Source organism: Doryrhamphus excisus, chromosome 21 (genome assembly GCF_030265055.1).
Source record: "Doryrhamphus excisus isolate RoL2022-K1 chromosome 21, RoL_Dexc_1.0, whole genome shotgun sequence".
Classification (NCBI taxonomy): Eukaryota; Metazoa; Chordata; class Actinopteri; order Syngnathiformes; family Syngnathidae; genus Doryrhamphus; species Doryrhamphus excisus.
The window spans coordinates 3451664-3473705 of NC_080486.1; the positions used below are offsets into that span (position 1 = coordinate 3451664).

General features: G+C 36.9%; 1 long non-coding RNA gene across 1 annotated transcript in view; it reads right to left on the reverse strand.

Moving 5' to 3' along the window:
• Positions 1 to 1163: 1163 nt before the first annotated feature.
• LOC131108683 (uncharacterized) overlaps positions 1164 to 22042 on the reverse strand; it is a 30416-nt gene continuing 9537 nt past the window's right edge. Inside the window, exon 3 of the long non-coding RNA XR_009120509.1 lies at positions 1164 to 2964. This is a non-coding gene — a long non-coding RNA (uncharacterized LOC131108683). The remainder of the gene's footprint in view (positions 2965 to 22042) is intronic.

Consider the following 22042-nt stretch of genomic DNA (forward strand, 5'->3'; position numbering starts at 1 on the left):
GGCAAAAGGCAGCAAAAGGGGTGATTTAAAGCGGCATCTGCACGGCTGACAATTACATGAAATCCATACAGATACGACGACATATGTGAAATTCATCACGTATTACGAAATTTGCGAGGGAAGTACGGTTAAGAAGAGTTCATCCTTCACATGTGAAAGCATCACGGGGGGGGGGGGGGGGGGGGGGGGGGGGGGGGGGGGGTTGATTCACATTTGCCTGGATTGTTGCGACATTTGTGACCGGGAATGATTCACTCACACTGACAATCTCATTACTGGTCCTTGCACAGCAAACGGTACTGATTCTAATCTAATCGCACCAAATAGCTGGAATCAAACTATATGAGGATGCTGAGGATGTGTAATTGTAAATCTGAGTAGTATCTGCCCGTATAAACATGTTACGGGGTTTGAATGTATTCTGTCGGGTTGTTGTTATAAAGTGTTGGAAATTATTCCTTCCATCTTCGCTAAAACAACATCAGCAAACTTAATTGTAGTCTGTGCATACAGCTTTATAACTCACAGCCTTAGACTTACACTCAAAGTGTCCAAAATGAGGCTCGCCGCAATTATAAAAATCTAACAGAACAAGAAAACCTCCCAAAAAAACAACAAAAATCGTTAAATATGTAATAATTTTACAAGAAAAGTCACAAAATTAAAAAGAACATAATATCATGAGGAAATATAAAGTTTAAATATGAAAGAAAACAGCTGTAAAACAATGAGATACAAAAAAATGAATGAATGAATAAAGTTTTGGGAAAATTGGGAAAACATAAGAATAAAGTAATGGTAATGGTTTAATTTTATTTGAACATGCATCAGATTACAATTGAAAGTACCAGTAAGAGCAACAGTTACATTTGTTCACTTCCTGCTTTCCTAATATAATTTAAGATTTTTTTATTTTAATTTTTTTACTTCATTTAATTATTTTTTATTTATTTGTATTTTTGATGTTTTTAATTTTTTTTTTGTCAGGTGAAAAAGTCAAAACATTATCTGAATAAAGTCATAACTCCAGCAAGAAAGTTAAGAGTTACATAAAAACAGGAAAAAAAAATTGAAAAAAGGCTGCTATTTTATGAGTCAAGTCTAAAAAATTACAAGAAAAAAAATTGTGTTCTCTTGAAAATAAGTTTGTGTTATGAGGAAACGTGACCATTTTAGTGATTTGTCGTCGATACATTAAAGAAAAAATACTTTATTATGATGTCATGAGAACCAAAAAATGTAAGCTTGCCACCACGACTGAGAAATACTTAATTAATTAACATTGTTAGAGCCCTGCAGACATGAAATAACACCCCTATAGTCACTGGTATTACCCAATACAGCTTAAAACTGCACTAATCATGATGTAGTCTATTCTGCACTTGTGTCAGCACGTTTTTACATCTTTGGTAGCGAATGAATCAACATTGTTAGAGCCCTGTAGACATGAAATAACACCCCTATAGTCACTGGTATTACCCAATACGGCTTAAAACTGCACTAATCATGATCTATTCTATTTTGTACTTTTTATCTTTTGTGCAAAAAAAAACATATAATACATGTTTGGTAGCGAATTAACTAACATTGTTAGAGCCCTGTAGACATGAAATAACACCCCTATAGTCACTGGTATTACCCAATATGGCTTAAAACTGCACTAATCATGATCTATTCTATTTTGCACTTTTTGCCTTTTGTGCAAAAAAATAACATAGTACACGTTTGGTAGCGAATGAATTAACATTGTTAGAGCCCCGTAGACATGAAATAACACCCCTATAGTCACTGTTATTACCAAATACGGCTTAAAATTGCACTAATCATGATCTATTCTATTTTGTACTTTTTGTCTTTTGTGCAAAAAACACATATAATACATGTTTGGTAGCGACTGAATTAACATTGTTAGAGCCCTGTAGACATGAAATAACACCCCTATAGTCACTGTTATTACCCAATACGGCTTAAAACTGCACTAATCATGATGTATTCTATTTTGCACTTATTTGCCTTTTGTGCAAAAAAACATAATACATGTTTGGTAGCGAATTAATTAACATTGTTAGAGCCCCGTAGACATGAAATAACACCCCTATAGTCACTGGTATTACCAAATACGGCTTAAAACTGCACTAACCATGCCTTTTGTGCAAAAAAACATATAATACATGTTTGGTAGTAAATGAATTAACATTGTTAGAGCCCTGTAGACATGAAATAACACCCCTATAGTCACTGATATTACCCAATAATGTTAAAGTAAGAGAAAATATGACCCATGCTTGTGTGTTTTGCAGTAAATGTGTTCCGGTGTCCCAACCAGTGTTGCTAACCGTAACCCAGTAGCATTTCGTACATGGTCAAAAACAGCATCCTAATGTCCCGAAGTCCTTAAACCTTCCTTTATAGAGGCAAAAACACCCCAAAAGTGCATCATTCCGCCAGTATCGCCATCCCTTCACCTCAATCGAATCACCTGCACTTGACATCAGACCTCTAAAAATAAACAATCTAAATCCGATTTCTCTACCGTATACAGTAAATTGAGCTTTTCCTTTTTTCAGTCGGCAGACATTACATCTCTATTGCTTCCATTTCTACATCCAAATTTAACCTCGCTCGGAGCGTTTCATGCCCGTTCACGTCTATATATATGCGACTCAAACCGCAGAATCGGGTACAGTAGATAATGTGTGTGCACAAATCAATAGCACTCTCTTGCCTCTTTGCCTCCAACCATCAGCTGTATATATAAGTCCACCTTTCATCAGGCCGTACCATTGATCCTCCACCTGGTAGGGGGTCCCTTTCACTGCGCCGCCTAATGTCCTCATTATGTGTCCTGCACGTTCCCCCTGTTGCTGATGACAGGCTAATTATCATGTGATTAAGAGAGCCGGGGAAGCGGAAGATCTGTCACACTTTAGGAGCTCATCAGGGAACTGAGATATGACTCTGTACCTGGAGAAATAAGCAGATATGCATAATCGGGACTCTTAATTATTATTATTTTTTTTTGACAGACAGACTACTTTATTTTTTTTATTTATTATATTTTTTTAATTTATATTTACTTTTTTTATTATTATTATTTTTTTCCCCCTCAATCGGGACTCTTATTTTTTTGTTTTTTTTTACAGACAGAATAGTTTATTAATCCCATTGGGATTCCTTCAGGGAAAAACAAAGTCAAACTATTAAAAGAAAAAAGTATTATATATATAATTATTTTTTTTACATTTTTTCAATTTTTTTTTTCCTCAATCGGGAGTCTTAAATTTTTTTTTTTGACTGACAGAATACTTTATTAATCCCTTTGGGATTCCTTCAGGGAAAAACAAAGTCAAACTATTAAAAGAAAAAAGTATTATATATATAAAGAAAAAAGTCCCAATTTTACAAGAATACATTAGTAATATGAGGAAAAATCATTTTAGTACCATTGAGTTGAAATATAAATGAATATTGGCATATTTTTTTAATGTAATATTATGACAAATTATCCCTGGACAGTTATGTAGAGGAGGGTTGTTTTTTGTTTTTTTTTTTTAATTTTTTACATTTAAAATTTTTTTTTTTTACTTTTTTTAACATTTTTTTTTTCCTCAATCGGGACTCTTATTATTTATTTTTTTTTGACAGACAGAATACTTTATTAATCCCATTGGGATTCCTTCAGGGAAAAACAAAGTCAAACTATTAAAAGAAAAAAGTATTATATATATAATTATTTTTTTTACATTTTTTCAATTTTTTTTTTCCTCAATCGGGACTCTTAAATTTTTTTTTTTGACTGACAGAATACTTTATTAATCCCTTTGGGATTCCTTCAGGGAAAAACAAAGTCAAACTATTAAAAGAAAAGTATTATATATATAAAGAAAAAAGTCCCAATTTTACAAGAATACATTCGTAATATGAGGAAAAATCCTTTTAGTACCATTGAGTTGAAATATAGATGAATATTGGCATTTTTTTTTAAGTCGTAATATTATGACAAATTATCCCTGGACAGTTATGTAGAGGAGGCTTGTTTTTTTTTTGTTTTTTTTTTTTCTTTTTTTTTTTTACATAATTTAAAAAAAATTTTACTTTTTTTATTTTTTTTTTCCTCAATCGGGACTCTTAATTTTTTTTTTTGACAGACAGAATACTTTATTAATCCCATTGGGATCCCTTCAGGGAAAAACAAAGTCAAACTATTAAAAGAAAAAAGTATGATATATATATAAAGAAAAAAGTCCCAATTTTACAAGAATACATTCGCAATGTGAGGAAAAATCCTTTCAAAAAAGTCGTAATATTATGAGAAATTAACAAAACAAAATCAAGACGTCATTCTAATTTACCGTCAAATTAGGTTGGTGGAAAAGCCATAGTAATAATAATAATAATACGGGAAATAATGCTACTACTGCCCCAAATGAGTTTTACTATTATTACCTGCACTTCAAACCACCTCCAATGTGTTTATTTTTGTATTATTTATTTATTTATTTATTATTTTTATTATTATTTATTTATTTATTATTATTATTTATTTTATTATTTTTTATTATTAATTACATTATTATTTTAATTTAATTTTTTTTCCCAATCGGGACTCTTAATTTTGTTTTTCGCTCTTGCATGAGGTGGTTTTATTTCGGTGTGTCTTGCTTTTGGGAGGGTGTGTGAGGAGTGGAAATCCCAAGGTAATCTGAAGCACAAAGCCCAATGTCATTACAGACATGGCGGGACATTATTCTAAAATGGCAAGTGATGCAGTGCTGAGACAGTAGATAAGGCCGAGAGAGAAAATGTGGAGTAAAAAAAAAATAAAAAAAAAGAGTGAACGCTTGAATTTGTCATGGCCAGATAAAAACAGGCAAAGGGGGCAAGGCTGGAGGACGCCGTGATAGCACCGTTCTTCTTCTTTTCCGACTTTCCTCTCTCTTCCTTTTCCCTGTCTCTTTCTCTCACTCCCCCCCCCCCCCCCTCCACATTTGAGGTTTATCTGACACACGATGAATACAGCAATTTTATCTGAATAGACAAAGAAGCAGTGACATGCAGGCGCACTCTGCCGATTGACCTTGAAAGATGAAAGAAAAGACGTAAAAAAAAAAAAAAAGGAAGAAAAGGCAAATGACCATGGTCATGATGACTTCTGTCTCTTAGAACTACTGGCTTTAATGGTGTCCCTCCTAAGAGTCCCCCCCCCCCCCCCCCCCCTCCGCACTGCGGGTTGTCTATATTTGTGCGGCCATTTGGCTCTCAGATAATTGCTGGAACTGTTTTGTGTTATGGCTGCAATAATGACATATTTCTGACATGAAAATTGCCAACAAATGTAATACTCAAATATTATTGGGGCTTAGTGTATTCAAGTAAAAATCAAATACACAGTTATGGTGACGTACTTTACAAAGTGAAGTAAATTATTATGGAAAGATCCGTTCCCACAGCTACTATTGGCAGGATATGAAAACATAATTATGACATTGTGTCATAATGCAAGTGGACTATACTACAGTATACATACGTATACAGTACACGTTTAATTACAGTAAATTAATTAGAGTGTGACAAGACTAAGTTAGCCAGAAAATACACAAGTACAATACATAACATTACTTAAAAAAAAAAACATAAAAATACTCTAATCTCTATTTATCACTTGTTTATAGCGTAGAATGCTGGAGCCTACCCCAGCTGAGAGGCAGGGTACAACTCTGGAATGGCTTCCCAATCTCCTGAATGTGTAGCCTACATGCTAACCACTCTACAAGATTATTACAACACCAATAAAACAAATATTTTCATAAATTTAGCATAGAAAACCTATTTACCACTAGAGACCTGTAGACGTGAAATAACACCCCTATAGTCACTAGGCTCTCCCCAAGTTACTAATTCTAAATCTAAAGAGTTTCGAACCGAGTGGGGGAGAAGGAAACAGAAGTAAAAAATCTACCACTTCCACACTCGTCATGAGACTTATGACTCATGAATATGAATAAAACAAATATTTTCATAAATATAGCATAGAAAACCTTTTAACCACTAGAGACCTGTAGACATGAAATAACACCCCTATAGTCACTAGGCTCTCCCCAAGTTACTAATTCTAAATCTAAAGAGTTTCGAACTGAGTGGGGGAGAAGGAAACAGAAGTAAAAAATCTACCACTTCCACACTTGTCATGAGACTTATGACTTATGAATATGAATAAAACAAATATTTTCATAAATCTAGCATAGAAAACCTATTTACCACTAGAGACCTGTAGACGTGAAATAACACCCCTATAGTCACTAGGCTCCCCCCAAGTTACTAATTCTGAATCTAAAGAGTTTCAAACTGAGTGGGGGAGAAGGAAACAGAAGTAAAAAATCTACCACTTCCACACTCGTCATGAGACTTATGACTTATGAATATGAATAAAACAATATATATATAAAGCAGGGGTGGGCAAATATTTGGACTCGAGGGCCGCATTGAGTTAACAAAATTGTCTGGGGGGCCAGAACATATATTTAACACACACACACTATTTTATGCTTATCATTTTCCTTGAATTATTTGTCTAATTTTATCTGTAAAAGTGTTATCCTATATCAGTTGTATGTCCCTTTTTTAGGAGCACTTTAAACATCACACCACATCAAACTATGTCATTTAATTTTACAGTTTTGTTGTTTATTTTTTACTAAATCAGACATCCGACTTGCAAGTCATGTTGCCAGTTTGTATGTTAAAAGTTGAAGTTACTTAGAAAGCAACTGGCGGGCCGGATTCAAACGCTTGGTGGGCCGCATGTGGCCCCCGGGCCGTAGTTTGCCCACCCCTGATATAAAGAGTTTCGAATCTAAAGAGTTTCGAAACTCTTTAGCATAGAAAACCTATTTACCACTAGAGACCTGTAGATGTGAAATAACACCCCTATAGTCACTAGGCTCTCCCCAAGTTACTAATTCTAAATCTAAAGAGTTTCGAATTGAGTGAGGGAGAAGGACAAAGGAGACAAAAATCTACCACTTCCACACTTGTCATGAGACTTGTAACCTTACTGATGCCGATTGAGCAAAATACTACATATAATCTGTCTTTCTGTATTTTTTGACAAATATTTTTGGATTTTTTGGGGAGGAAAAAAACTTGTATGTGTATGTGTACCCACCGAGACTGACAAAAGGACTTATTCCGTTCATGCCGTTGTTCTATGGAAGAAGGTGCTGAACAATGTGATGATTAAGCTCATTTCATAAAAACGGTGGACTAGTGGACTAGTGGTTAGCATCTGGTCCGCAGATGTTTTTTTTTTATTATTATTTATTTTTATTGGCCTATGGCACAGTCTATAAATATGATGGATGAATGGAAAAGTCAGCAGTAACTTGACAATAACCTAAAATAGACCTAAAATATTCTGAAAAAGTTGTAAAATCATACATTTATGAGAATAACGTAATATTGAATCTAGATATTTCAAGTCCCATAAAGTTGAAACATGAAAGAAGACATATTTTTAATTAATTTTGGGGGAAAATTAGTTTGGGGGGAATGTTATATTATCATAATTATTATGAGAATAACATCGTAATTATGCGAGAAATTTTTTTGGGGGGTGAGGAAATTTTTTTAAATTAAAAGAAAAAAAATCGCACTTATTAGAATAAACTCAGATTATTTATTTATTTTATTTTATTATATTATATCATTTTAAAAATTATTTAAAGTCAAATTATGAAAAAAAAACTATGAATAAAGTAGTATTTTTTGGTCATTTTAAATTTGGTTGGGAAAACATTATGTTAGAAGAGTAAAGTCAGAATTATGAGGGGGGGGGGAGTTGCATTATAAAAAAGGCACAATTTTATGACAATAAACTCGTAATATTAAGAGGAAAAAATTGCATTTTAGTCACGTAGAGTTGAAATATTTTTATAAGAATTTTAATATGAGGAAAAAAAGGAAAATAAAGTAATTGTGGGAAAAATATTATCATAAGGTTGGATAGGAAAATTATAGATGTTATGAGAATAAAGTCATAAATATTATAGAAATAAAGTGATAATATTATAAAAAGATAAATAGGCTAAAAGGGTTTTCAAAATATATATATATAAAAAAAAAAGTTTCGACAACCCAGATTTAAGAATTTAAGATCACATCAATTTTCCAGTTCGATTTCCCCAATGAAAAAAAATCAATGATAAATCAACGTCATGGCATAGTGTTAAAAATAATCAAGCAGCGCCATCGGAGCCAAAGTTGCAGCTGTCAGACGTCGGGCTTGTACTGCAACGTCGTGAGCTTAACGCTCTCTGGCACACCTTGGCTTTACGGTCCACAGCTGTACACCCGAGTGGAAAGGGGGGGGGGGGGGGGGGCTTTTATATGTGGCCCCACAGCTGGCATGCGTTCCCGGGATGCTACATAACCTGCAGCAGCGACTTGACTTCTGACCACATCAATTAACAGATGTGTTCTGACACGGCTTCATAAAAATCAAGCTCCGAGCTCGGATGTGATGTAAAAGGTAACAACAGCAATTTCCGATGTCACAAAGCTTCTGTGTCTCGGAGCTCATTCTAAAAAGGAACAGGAAAGCGGTCGTTTCACAAATTTTGGACTGAGGATCAACGATTATTCCAATGACAGCCTGGGAAATGAAGCCATAAAGCAAAGATTGCGGAGGAAACATGCATGATAAAACAAAGGCTTCCACACGCTTTCAAACCTTGTTTACACTCGCAGATTGAATTTTGAAATGTCTTTTTTTTTTATATATATTTTGTGCACACATGAATGCTTGTCAAAGCTTTTGAACTAAGCCTTTGGAAGCGAAGATACCAGAAGTTCATAGAAAGAGATCTAAACACATCGAAGCAAGTATGAAAACATCAAATACAGGAGTTTTCCAAGCCAAATAAAAGACCATAGACTTACTCAGGACTCGAATTTGGTGTCTAGTACACCAACAAGTACACTAGCACTGCTTAGAATAAAAAAAATAAATATTCTTATATGTATTGTCCAATTCATTAATTCATTTTCTACCACCTCGGACTGGTCGCCAGACAATCACAGGGCACATATAGTCAAACAACCATTCACACTCACATTCATACCTATGGACAATTTGGAGTCGCTAATTAACCTAGCATGTTTTTGGAATGTGGGAGGAAACTGGAGTACCCGGAAATCAAACCCATGCATGCACGGGGAGAACATGCAAACTCCACAGAGATGGCCGAAGGTGGAATTGAACTCGGGTTTCCTAGCTGTGAGGCTTGTGTGCTAACCAACTTCACACTGATTAGTTAGTTATTATTATTATTATTCATTCATTCATTCATTTTCTACTGCTTATCCTCACAAGGGTTGAGGGGGTGCTGGAGCCTATCCCAGCTGTCTTCAACCGAGAGGCGCAGTACAACCTGGACTGGTGGCCAGCCAATCACAGGGCACATATAGACAAACAACCATTCACACTCACATTCATACCTATGGACAATTTGGAGTCGCTAATTACCTAGCATGTTTTTTCCCCCGGAGAAAACCCACGCATGCACGGGGAGAACATGCAAACGCCACACAGAGATGCCCGAGGGTGGAATTGAACTCATGTCTCCGAGCTACGAGGCCAACGCGCTAACCACTTGAACACACAGTTTTCAACCCCCCAAAAATTATAATAACGCCACCAACTTCACGCTAATTTGATAGTTATTATTATTGTTATTATTCATTCATTCATTTTCTACTGCTTATCCTCACAAGGAGCCTATCCCAGCTGTCTTTAGGCGAGAGGCGGGGTATACCCTGGACTGGTCGCCAGCCAGCCAATCACAGGGCACATATAGACAAACAACCATTCACACTCACATTCATACCTATGGACAATTTGGAGTCGCTAATTAACCTAGCATGTTTTTGGAATGTGGGAGGAAGCATGCAAACTCCACACAGAAATGGCCGAGATTGGAATTGAACCCGGGTTTCCTAGCTGTGAGACCTGTGTGCTAACCACTCGTCCACCGTGCAGCCGTATTGTCCCATGTGAAAATATGTCATAGTTGCAGAAATAAGGATTATACGATGCAACATCAACTGTTTCTTGCGGTTCATTACCATTATTATATCTGATGATAACTTGCCCGTGCAGTATGTTCAATTCCGAAATTAGGCTCCAAAGGAATTATTATATCGAGTGACTATTTTTACAAACATATTCAAGAGCCTTCTTCGTTCAAATAAGGAAGAAAAAAAAATCCCTCTTAACTTTATTGCAGATCAATCTGGATTACCGGGAAAATGTCAACCTTTCATTTTTTTTTTTTTTTGCCTTTGTCTTATATGCAACTTAAGTCTTTTGATGAGCAAAGTATTTGGTGGCCTCAACTTTTTCATTTGTATTTTTCGCTCGATGCTGTATGCAGTTGGATTAACACACGGAGCCTCGAGTGAGACACGTTTCTATTTTCCCACGTTAAGCCTCTCGATGTAGCGCTTGTACGCTCGGATTTGCATTCAAATTAAAACATGTTCAACTGATGTACTCTATCGCAGATCAAACCTGTCCCAGATGTAGATTATGCCATATAGTGGATATATTTCAAATAAAATGAATATGAAGTAATGCTTTACAATTGGAAAAATAATAATAATAATAACCCAAGAGGCTTTTTTTTGTGTAAGAAAATAACTTATTTTGAAGTCAAGAGGTGAAAGTCTCCATCCTGACGGTGATCTTTTAATCTCCTAATGTGAGGGGGCAAGAATAATCCCACATCTGGAAGTTTTACTACTCCGTAATTGCTCCTCCCCTGTTGTGCTTTCGGAGAAAAAGAATGACTCGCATTGAGTCCCGGTTGCGACAACATGGGATGAAATTTAGTTAATTCCTAATGACTGGACGTTTCCAAAATGATTTGTTTATTGACATTAGCGCTAATACGACACTCATTTCCACAAAAAGATGGATTCATAGTTTTGCTTTCCGTCTCTTCCTCCGCTTGTTTCAGTCTCGTGCAGGATTTCATCTCGACAGGTGCTTCCTGTCCGGACTTTGACGTGAAATTAAACACAAGTCCAGATGTGACATTTGTGTTTTTTTTAGAAAAGGGATGCATGGTTCTTGTGCACGACCATTTCGGGGAAAGTGACGCTTGTAAAAAGTTTGACCGTTCAAGAAAAAACTGTCAACTTTCCCTGAACCATGACACTCTTCCAGGATGTTTTTTTTAATTTTTTTTTTTTTTTTTTTTTTTTTTTACACACACAATGATTAAAGGAATCCCGGAATCTGTCTCTAGTGCAATCCGAAACATACCAGTGAAAACCAAATTTAAACCAATATTCCGTTTATATATACAGTATATATAAATATTTTTATACTTAAGAGCATGGAAAACCATGTCCATTGGAGACCTCTTGACATGATATAACAACCCTATACTCACTTTTGACTACATTTTCTATGCCGCTTATCCTCACTAGTATCACGGGTATGCTGGAGCCTACCCCAGCTGTCTTAGTCGACTTTCCACTCCTATTACCTAATACAGTAGACATACTGTAAATAGACCAATTTAGGCATTTAAGACTTATGCATTCTGTTGCTAGCGGAAATGAGTGGGAATCAGACAGGAAGTGACGTCGGTGGTTAAGAATTCATTGAGTTCATCTCAGGTTACGCCTGCAACAGTAGCCCGTCTTTTTGTTGGGAATTATTGCGAGAAAAAATAAAAATCGTCCATGTTCAACCACAAAACAAAAAAAACACGAACAAAAAAAGTACCATAAATTCTAATGAAAAGGATGCACCAGAAATCATCATGAGCCAATTATTATTAGCTATGAAAAAACTCACGACAAGCTTGTCAACCCATTGGGAATTGCAGGATGTCATTTTACAAAGAACTGTACAATCATCACACAGCAACTTAACACTTAAAAGGTGAGTTAAGAAACATACAAGAAAAGTACCAATACGTTTTTAAAATTAAAAAAAGGCTTCCCATCATGCATTTCATATTTAAACAATTTGTAGTAGTTTTGAAGTAAAGGGGATTCGAACATAGCTATAAATTAGTTGTAAAAGCTATAAAAAAAGGTAATATTTTGGAAAAAAAATGATAAATTTAAGCTGCAAAATTCAAAGCTTGAAGTCTATTGATACAATTTTTTTTCAGACTTTCAAACGTCTTCATTGGATGATTCTCAACTGGTGGATCGCGGGTCTGAGGACTAAACGTTCCAAGTCATTGAGGGGTGAGAACTACGGACTCGGAGTGAGACAGCATGTCGGTTCTACGCGTTTTTTTCCAAACGAATCCGGGTTAATGTCATCACAACAAGACCACAATGAATGAAGTTGTCTATCAGATGCGCTTTTCAATTATTCCCTTGCTTATGTCGTTCATGTCTTACACGGAGGGAGAGAGAAAGGAAGCTAGAGGAAAAAAAAAAAAAAAGAAGCACAGAGAGAAATGGAAAGGTCAAGAGTGATGGATGCTTTGTGTGGGTCTGTCATTCCCAATTACTGAACTTTGCCTTCTAAAGCATCGCTTAGATGCATTTTTCATTTCTGCGTTTCTGACTGATGAAGAACAGGCTCTGACTGCGGGGCACTGTGTGTTTTTTAAAGAGCACCTCACTAGTCGTTGGCTATTTACTTCAGATGCAACGCAGTGCTGCGGCAGCTTCTTCGATGCAACGGCATTCCACTTGAACTTTTGGAATCGGTATTCAACTGCATGTTCTGTGACCAAATATATCAAATAGTGTGATCTGGCACCTTTAATCAACAATCTATTACACGCCGTTGACGGTTCATTAAGTGACTACCATGTCTATTTCTGCCAAAAATGCAGAACTGCCAACATGTACTAATTTTTAGAAACAAAATTGCAAAACTAAAAAAAAAACAAAAAAAAACGCTGAAATGTTTCTATGCAAAAATTTGAATAAGCTTTGTCTTCAATTGTCACTTTTTACAAAATTTAAAAAATGTTTAAAAAATATTTAAATTACAAATACAAATCCTTAAAATCCTATATAATATATAAATAAAAAAGTAATCCTCATTCTGTGTGGAAATGGTAAATTTTTGTCTCCGTTTGAAACGCTTTACGTTTAAAATAAGTCAACTATAGGGGTTAACTAGTTAGCTTGGTCGCATCCTATGCTAAAATTATCCTCTCATTCAGTGTGGAAGTGGTATGCTTTTGTCTCAGTTTAAAATACGTTTAAAATAAGTAAACTGTAGGGGTTAACTAGTTAGCTTGGTCGCGTGTTATGCTAAAATCTAAAAATATATTTAAAAAATCTTTTAAATACAAATCTTTAAAATCCTATATAATATATAAATAAAAAATAAAATAAAATATATATTTTTATATCTAAATAAATATAATCATTCATGTATTTATTTCTTTATTTATTAATCTTTATAATACAAATCATTAAAATAAAAAAGGTTATCCTCTTATTCTGTGTGGAAGTGGTAAAATTTTGTGGTAAATGTGAGCCACAGCCATGCTTTTTTTCTCTGGCAGGTATCTGCAGCTGTGTGCTGGGGACGCAAATAGCAAATACCACAGTGAGGTGCATTCAAGAACATTGGATCGTTACAGTATTTGTAATAAATGAAACCCTGATACAGTGCTACTCCTTTTAAGACAAACATACAATGTACTTTGATGGAAGTATATTTGTATTATAAAGATTAATAAATAAAGAAATAAATACATGAATGAATATATTTATTTAGACATAAAATATATATTAAATATTTATATATTATTAGATTAATTAATAAATAAATATATTTTACATTTTAGCATAGCAAGCGATCAAGCTAGCTAGTTAACCACTCGTCCACCGTGTAGCCCATAACCGTAATCGACATAACCGTATTATGCAACAAATAAATGCATTAGTGTGCATTTATAGATAAGGACGCTGTATCTGTTCGGGTAAATGCAGCCGCCATTTGTCGTCCGATGTACGGGCACGGCGGGCGATGGACAGGTGCTATTGCAAACAGTTAGGTTAATCTCGCCCGTGCTCTGTCAGCTTTCTCGCTAAAAACACTTTAAAAAGTGTCACGTCGACTCGCCGTTGCACCGTGACACTCCACAGACGCGGGAGCAAAACGGAGGGAGGGGCGAAGAACTCGTTTGATACAAGGCAGACGCTACAAAAACAAAATCTTCTCATCCATTCGCTTCATTTTACCCCCCCTTTCTTCTCATACCGGTTGACTATATTAAAAATCATAATACATCTATTTTCTGCTCGTGAAAACCTCCCTAAGTGTCCCGATAAAGGTGGAGGTTGTTTGTGAGGTCGGTGCGAGGAGAGCTTTACGAGACAAGCTGCGCTGATATATGACTCGCAGAGACTCCATTAAAACCCTGGACCTGCGCCATTCAGGGGGGGGGGGGGGGGAATGGAGGGCACTCATGCTGGGGGTCACAGGACATCTATAAAATCAAACTTTTTCTTAATATCTGCTCATATATCAACTGTTTTTTCTTGCCTTTCTTTCACCCTTACTTATTCTTGAATTTTAAACAATAGAGCTAGCGGGTGAAGATGATCGTTTTTCAAAGAGGTAGAGGCTGGGGGTGGGTCGGTGGGTCGGTCGTGGGGGTGATGCTCAGCGTCTGATAAATGCACCATATCAACCGCTGCGGAGGTGCAGAAGGAGAAACAAAAAGCCATAATCTTGGCAGGACCAGAACAGGACCCCTTCTACACCTGTCATAGCTTTTACTGCATCCGCCCCTTATTTGGTTCTACACTCTGCAGGGAACCCTTTTTGAGGGACTCCACGCTTGCATTTATTGTGTGCACCTGTTGTCATGAAAACAAGCTGAGATTTGGAATGAAAAGTCAGTGGTAGGAAAACGCCAAATACTGCATGGGCTGCCATGAACTGTCATCAATTTAACGCAATTTCAAGGAGTATTTTTGTCATTGTGGGTAAAGCAATAGCTTTAAATTGTGCAGCGATTGTGTTAAAACGGATTGCACTACCTGACTGCAACCAGCAGAGGTGCTGCTGTCTCAACCAAGACGTGAGCAATAGAAAGTTGAGCTAAAAAATTAAAAATCTTTAAAATCTTATAATATATAAATGAAAAAAATACCCTCTCATTCTGTGTGGAAGTGGTACGTTTTTGTCTCTGAAACGCCTTATATTTAAAATAAGTAAACTGTAGGGGTGGACTAGTTAGCTTGGTCGCGTGCTATGCTAAAATTAAAAAACAAATCCTAAATAATATATAAATAAAGGTTATCCTCATTCTGTGTGGAAGTGGTAAGTTTTTGTTTATGAAACGCCTTACGTTTAAAATAAGTAAACTGTCTGGGTTAACTCGTTAGCTTGGTCACATGCTATGCTAAAATTTAAAATATATTTTAAAAATCTTTAAAATACAAATCCTACAAAATATATAAATAAAGGTTATCCTCTCATTCTGTGTGGAAGTGGTAAGTTTTTGTCTCTGAAACGCCTTCCGTTTTAAATAAGTAAACTGTAGGGGTGGACTAGTTAGCTTGGTCACGTGCTATGCTAAAATTTAAAATATATTTGAAAAAAATCTTTAAAAAACAAATCCTATATAATATATGAATAAAAGGTTATCCTCTCATTCTGTGTGGAAGTGGTACGTTTTTGCCTCTGTATAAAACGGTTTACGTTTAAAATAAGTACACTGTAGGGGTTAACTAGTTAGCTTGGTCGAGCGTGATGCTAAAATTTTTAAAATCTTTAAAATACAAATCCTATATAATATATGAATAAAGGTTATCCTCTCATTCTTTGTGGAAGTGGTAAGTTTTTGTCTCAGTTTGAAATGCTTTACATTTAAAATAAGTAAACTGTAGGGGTGAACTAGTTAGCTTGGTCGCTTGCTATGTTGAAATTTTAAATATATTTATTTATTTAATAATATATAAAAAATATTTAATATATATCAAAATAAATTCATTTACAATAATAATATTTATTAATCCTTAAAATACAAATATTAAAAAATATTTAAAATAAAAATCCTCTATAATATATAAATAAAGGTTATCCTCTCATTCTGTGTGGAAGTGGTAAGTTTTTGTCTCCGTTTGAAACGCTTTATGTTTAAAATAAGTAAACCGCAGGGGTTAACTAGTTAGCTTGGTCGCTTGCTATGCTCGTGGCAGCCATCTTTTATCCCTGCAGTGATCCCGTAGCCTGAGCAATGTGATGTAAACAAATAACCACTGCTATTATTAAATGATACTACGTTGACTATAGCCTATATAGCGTTGATGCTACCCAATATTTTTTTTTTTGCATATGAAATTATGTGAAAACACTAAAAAACGCCTTCCCTTATTTTCATTTCTCTTTCAAGCCCAAGTGTGTGTCCTGTCTGGGCGCCCCGTGGCTCCCACCTCCCCAGGGGACCCATTCCTGGGCTTCATTTGTTTGAGGGTTTTCTAATCTGGGGACCGGGACAACCTCGGTCCACCGTGCCCTCGTCAATCATCACTGGAAAGGAACACGCAAGGTAGAGGAGGTGGAAGACTTGAGGTGATGGGATGATTAGTCGTCCACCCACGTGCTCGGGTACCATCTCTCAGCTTTGTCGGTTTGCTCCATCTTAACCATCTTATCTCTTCCGCCCCCCCCTTCCCGTCCGCATCCTCAGCAGTCATACCTTTGTCCGTCTGTCTATTTTTCTATCTGTCTGCTTGTCTGACCCCAGCCCCAACGGTGGTCCCTTTTGTGACTGCGGACAAATGAGGATGACCTTTTATTGTAAAACAGACACCCATCGGGAGGGATGAAAACCGCCAGTGTTTAAATTAACAACAGAGAGAAAAGAGGGTGACTTTGAGCGATGGAGGGAGGCGGTAAAGTTTTTTGAAGTTGTCATAATTATGGAACAAGCGTTTGCGTCAAACTAGCATGGCCCACCCCCGTTCGATAATAAAGTCCCCTACCTGGCTGGTGGCTATTGATGAATGAAGAGGAGCGGACCTCTTGACCGTACCCGGGACCCATCACTGCGGGCACATGAATTATAAATGGCTTTGACAGCGGAGGCCGGAGTAGACAGAGTATTATTGCACATGAAGGTCCGTTCTGATTTTGATTATTTTTATTCCGGGGGCTCACAAAAGGCCAGGAGACCGTTGGTGAATATTCAAAAAGGGCAGACTTTGATTCAGGGACCTAATAGCCACTTCAAACGGCTTTGGACAGCCTGGAGGAAGATATCGCTGGTGGTAAAGGACAGGGGGGGGACTGGACACAAACCATTCATCTCACGTTTTACAATGGTGACATCCAGGAAACAATACGCAGAACTTTCTACTGTTCAAAACATCTGATTGTGTCCAATTTATTTTAATTTAAAATCCTACCCTGGGTTCAAACACCCTGTTTACTGTAAAAAGCAGCAGCTGTACCATTACACCACTGGGGTGAGTGGGTGAAATTTTATTTTGTTATTGTGTTATATTCGGGGGCGACACGGTGGAGAGTGGTTAGCACTCTGTCCTATCCTGGATTTGAACAACCTGTGTGCTGTAAAAAGCAGCAGCTGTACCATTACACCACTGGGGTGAGTGAGTGAATTTTTATTTTCTTATTGTGTTATATTTGGGGCTGCGCGGTGAACGAGTGGTTAGCACTCTGTCCTACCCTGGGTTTGAACATCTTGTGTGCTGTAAAAAAGCAGCAGCTGTACCAATACACCACTGGGATCAGTGGGCGAAATTTTATTTTCTTAGTGTTATATTCAGTGGCAGCACGGTGAGCGAGTGGTTAGCACCCTGTCCTACCCTGGGTTTAAAAATCTTGTGTGCTGTAAAAAGCAGCAGCTGTACCATTACACCACTGGGGTGAGTGGGTAAAATTTTATTTTTATTTTTATATTCAGGGGCTGCACAGTGTTTGAGTGGTTAGCACTCTGTCCTACCCTGGGTTCGAACACCGTGTGTGCTGTAAAAAGCAGCAGCTGTACCATTACAATTTAGTTGAGTTGAAAAAGTCCACTATTTTTGTATCAGTAACAGGCTGAGCAATATCGTATATTGGTAATAAAACCAATATGGTGCATCTCTAAATATTAGCTTGATGCACACTCAAGCCACCGCGCCACCCACTCTTTTAATTACAAAGAATGAGCTTGGCTCGGTCACGCCAAAAAAAATCAATACCGCTAAAAGAAATATTTAAATGTGACCTAGAAAACAAAGCTTGCACCCCTGCTTTATTTCATCATTGATTTCGTCTTAGGGGGATTTTTCTCGATATAAAACAACACATAAACACTTCCACCAGAGATGAAGCGCACGGTGAGAGAGAATGAATATTGAATTTGGATTCAAGCATCATTGTCTCAGCCGGGACAGCGGTATGAATATGAGCTTATTTGTTATCGCGTGAGGGTCAATAACGTAAGGTGGATGTGCGTTGCGCCTCGAAGGCTGCTTACAGTGATTCCGAAATCAATGAGCAGTCATGCACCCGGCTCATTGTCTGATTAGTCGTTTCTTTCCTGCAGATATCACGTGAATTTATTGTTCATAATAAAGCAGGTGGCTTTTCTCACATGGAACGAACACATTTTCTCCGAAAAACAACTCGCACTATTGTTAGGAACCTCTGGGTAGGAATGGGAGGTGTGTGTGTGTATAACATCCCAGTCGCACCATTACACTTCCTCCACTGGGAACTGGCAGCGCCAACCACTTTCTCCTCAACTGTTGCTAAAATTTTGGTGATCAAGTACGAAAATAAGAGCCAACAAAGATTTTAAACATTTAAAATTTTTCCTGCCGCCAAACTAAATTTTTGCCGCCGTTACGGGCCACCACGAGCCAGTTGGGAGGCAGTTTGAGCCACTAGGCACCTTATTGGCGACACAGCAAATTGCATTGGCGTGAACTGGCACCAACTGGCGCCGCACTAGTGGACTCTTAGCATTAAGACCTACATCTGTTCGCGATAGTTGACAATGTGAACAAAAATTTTAAAACAAAAAATCGAAACTGAGTTACGATGCATAAAAACAACATTATATAGCACGAGTGGGACAGAATAATCATCGAGTTAGCGCTAGACTAACAAGCTAGCTTGTTAAACACGATAGTTGCAGATGTAAACAAAAATAAAAAAAACAAAAATCAGAACTCCATTACGATGCATAAAAACAACATTATATAGCACATGAGTGGGATAGAATAGTCATGGAGTTAGCGCTAGACATACAAGCTAGCTTGTTAAACGTGATAGTTGCCGATGTGAACAAAAATCATAAAAATAAATCGTACTATACTTTTGTTCACTTTGTATGGCCTTTGAGTTAGCGCTACACGTACAAGCTAGCTTGTTAAACGCGATAGTTGACGATGTGAACAAACATAAAAAAATCGGAACTGCGTTACAATGCATAAAAACAACATTATATAGCACGAGTGGGACAGAATAGTCATCGAGTTACCGCGAGATGTACAAGCTAGCTTGTAAAACACGATAGTTGCCAATGTGAACAAAAAATCAGAACTTCGTTACGATGCATAAAAACAACATTACATAGCACGAGTGGGACAGAATAGTCATTGAGTTAGTGCTAGACATACAAGCTAGCTTGTTAAACGCGATAGTTGCCAATGTGAACAAAAAATCAGAACTTCGTTATGAAGCATAAAAACAACATTATATAGCACATGAGTGGGACAGAATAGTCATCAAGCTAGCTTGTTAAACGCGATAGTGGCCGATGTAAACAAAAATCAAAAAAACAAAAAATCGGAACTGCGTTACGAGGCATAAAACCACAAAAAAATAAATTTTATTTATTTATTTATTTTATTTTATACGCGCATACACGAGTGAATTAGCCGCACTGTACAGCCCTGCCACGACTCAGCGAAGTGTCTCAGTGGTTTGTTTGTGTTTACTCGCTATTATATGTGTGTACTTTTTTATGAGTTGGGATATAAAAAAAATATAAAAAAAAAAAGATATAAACCTGGATTAAGTTCACAGGGTGATTTTTATCCTTGCAGGGGGTCTCAAAAAGGAGAGCGACAGATGCAAGGTGACCCTATCTTGACACGCAGACACACACGTGGGCTTAGAAGCAACACACTCACCGGCCAACTTGTAAACACACACATTCCCACAAGAAATACTCGGATATAAACATGCGACTCCTACACACACACAGAGAGGTGTGTTGATCCCCAAATAGGGATTATAAAGTGCTGATGTTAGAAGTGAAAGAAAAGACAGCTTTGGCAAAGCTTCCTCTCCATTGTCACGGTGATAACACTAACAGTATTGACAGCAGGTAGAACGTGCGTCAATAACTTCTCTCTTCGTCTTTTATGTTGTCCTGTGAGAGTGTGAAAAAGCTCGGAAAACAAACATGGTTGCACTGACTTGAGTTGCCGGATTCTTTAACTGTTGTTGGAATCATGCAATAAAAGAATGGCTGCTACGGAGGAGAATAAGAGCAAAAAAAAAAAAAAAACAGGAAGTAATGCACATAAAAACACATAAATATAAATAATACATTCATTTTCTACAATATCAATATACAATATCGCAAAAGGTCCAGTATACAATTGTTCTTGATCCTATCCATCCTGGTCACTCCCAATGAGAACATTCATTCATTCATTTTCTACCGCTTATCCTCACAAGGGTTGCAGGGGGTGCTGGAGCCTATCCCAGCTGTCTTCTTGGGGCAAGAGGCGGGGTACACCCTGGACTGGTCGCCAGCCAATCACAGGGCACATATAGACAAACAACCATTCACACTCACATTCATACCTATGGACAATTTGGAGTCGCTAATTAACCTAGCATGTTTTTTTTTGGAATGTGGAAGGAAACCGGAGTACCCGGACAAAACCCAAACTCCACACAGAGACGGCCGAGGGTGGAATTGAACTCGGGTCTCCTAGCTGTTAGGTCTGCGCGCTTAGTTAAGTCATTAATAAAGCTAATATCAATACATAATGTAAAAGCAATGTACAAAATACATAAGCTTTGTCCAAAAATTGTTTGTAAACCAAAACAACTTTCCGTACACCTTGGTTTTCAATGAAAATTATTGTCGTAGATATGTCTTGGTTATCACACCAAACACACTTGACAAGCTAGTCGAGTGCGAAAACACAACATCCGCGTATTTGTGCCTCAGTGTCATACGAATAAATGGTTGTTTTTTGCATTTGGGACACTATAGACAGATTCCAGCCAGGGAATTTATGAATTATCTTTATTACATAGATGGGTTATTTAAGAGAATGCTAAATAACTCTGTATCTGTTGCCTTTCGAGTCCACGGAGAAAACCCACGCATATGCAAACTCCACACAGAAATGGCCGAGGGTGGAATTGAACTCGGGTCTCCTAGCTGTGAGTTCTGCGTGCTTAGTCAAGTCATTAATAAAGCTAATATCAATATATAATGTAATGGCAACGTACAAAATATATTTACTTTGTCCAAAAAAAACAATTGTTTGTAAACCAAAACAACTTTCTGTACACCTTGGTTTTCAATGAAAATGATTGCAATGTGATATGTCTTGGTTATCACCCCAAACACTGTGCCAAAACACAACATCCGTGTATTTGTGCCTCAGTCTCTGACGAATTGATGGTTGGTTTTTGCATTTGGGACACTATAGACAGATTCCAGCCAGGGAATTTATGAATTATCTTTATTACTTGGGTGGGTTATTTAACAGAATGCTAAATAAGTCTGTATCTGTTGCCTTTCTTACTTCTTTAGAGCACTGTGCTGTGCGCTGATGAGGCGTTCAAGGTCACTGTTAGAACTTTGATAAAGAAGGTGAGAAACTAGTGAGCAAATATTAGGGTGCAAGTTCCTTAGTTAACACAGGTTCCTGTGGGAATGGGTGAAAATGTGTTTTTGGAGTGTCTGGATATACATTTCTCCGGAAAACTGTGTTCAGTTTATGTAGTATATGTTTTTTTTTGTCAACTGTTTGGAATGGATTACTGTGGGAAAACCCG